This window comes from Aplysia californica, unplaced genomic scaffold, assembly GCF_000002075.1.
Source record: "Aplysia californica isolate F4 #8 unplaced genomic scaffold, AplCal3.0 scaffold00083, whole genome shotgun sequence".
NCBI lineage: Eukaryota > Metazoa > Mollusca > Gastropoda > Aplysiida > Aplysiidae > Aplysia > Aplysia californica.
In genome coordinates this window covers 1,569,997-1,571,372 of record NW_004797353.1, presented here as the reverse complement: position 1 = coordinate 1,571,372, position 1,376 = coordinate 1,569,997, and the positions used below count along the sequence as shown (strand labels likewise).

Genomic DNA, 1,376 nt, shown 5'->3' with positions numbered 1-1,376 from the left:
TAGAGAGAGGGAAGGAGAGAGAAATAGATAGATAGATAGATAGATAGATAGATAGATAGATAGATAGATAGATAGATAGATAGATAGATAGATAGATAGAACACTCATCTCTACCTCTCTTCCCTCGCTCACCACCAACTCTCCCTTACCCATCTAAACCACTTCCTAGCCTTTAACCCAGCCCCTTTTCAAACTATTCCTTAACCTTAACCCACGTCCACCTCCTCCTTGCCCTTAACCTTAACGCCAAAAAAATATCCACCCCTTAACATTAAACCCATAGCTATCCCCCCCCTAACCCTTAAACTTCACCCACCCCCACCTTCTCCTATCCCTTAACCTTAACCAATATCCACCTCCTCCTAGCTCTCAACTTTAACCCACTTCTGCCACCTCCTAGCCCTTAACCCATCTCAACCTACTTTCTCTCCCTTATCCACCCACACTTCCAACTATCCCACCTACACCTCCCCCTAGCCCTTAAAAGCCTAAAGCATCTCTACCTCCACTTCCTCTCCCTTTAGCACCTCAACCTCCAACACCTCTACCTCCATTTTTTTCTCTCCCGCCGTCCCCTTCTCCACCTCTACCTCAAGATGTAACACCACATTTCCCTTTCCCTTAACCACCTCTACATCCACTACCACCTCTCCCTTCTCTACCTTCACCTCCTCCCCCTCCGGAAACTCACCCATCTCCATCGTCACCACCACCTCCTTTCCACCTACCTTAAACACCTTCTCCGTCTTACTTACCACCTTCTCTGCCTTGCTCACCCCCTCTCCGTCACTCATCACTACCACCTCTTCTCCATCACCAACCTCCTCCACCTCCTCATCATCACTCACCACTATCACCTCCTCTCCCTCACCCACCTCGTCCTCATCATCACTCACCACTATCACCTCCTCTCCCTCACCAAACCCCACCTCACCTCGCCACTCTCCACCCACTCTCCTCCTCTTCCTACGCGACTCCTCCCCATCTACAAACCTCCTCCTCTGAGATACAAACCTAACACTTCCAATCTCCACCTGGGTCTCCTCCGCTCCCACCAGGGAAGGTGTGGTTCGTTGCTCCGTCATTCTGTCAGCTTCTTCTCGTCAGGGACGTCTCGGGTGATCTGTGGAAGAGAAGAGAAGAACAAGGGAAACATTGGATTAGCTACATGTTTGGAAAAATGATAAGAATGTCAGACATGCATTATTATATATATAATACTTTATCATCATAACGATTGTAACGCTCCCAGGAGAAAGGATTGTTTTGTTGGGTTTTTTTAAAGCCTATCATAAAGATCTTGTCAGTTTGTTAGTGTTTGAGCGCTTAATCGGCTGCTCGCACTGTATGCTTCCCGGGAAGCTGAGAATGTTTCG

General features: G+C 48.0%; 1 protein-coding gene and 1 long non-coding RNA gene across 2 annotated transcripts in view; both read right to left on the bottom strand.

The window, feature by feature from the left end:
• Nucleotides 1-1,104, bottom strand: part of LOC106011277 — a 5,222-nt gene extending 4,118 nt beyond the window's left edge. The window contains exon 1 of the long non-coding RNA XR_001184706.2: nt 1,015-1,104. This is a non-coding gene — a long non-coding RNA (uncharacterized LOC106011277). The remainder of the gene's footprint in view (nt 1-1,014) is intronic.
• Nucleotides 1-1,376, bottom strand: part of LOC101845763 (acetylcholine receptor subunit alpha-like 1) — an 83,833-nt gene that overhangs the window by 42,991 nt on the left and 39,466 nt on the right. The window lies entirely within an intron of this gene.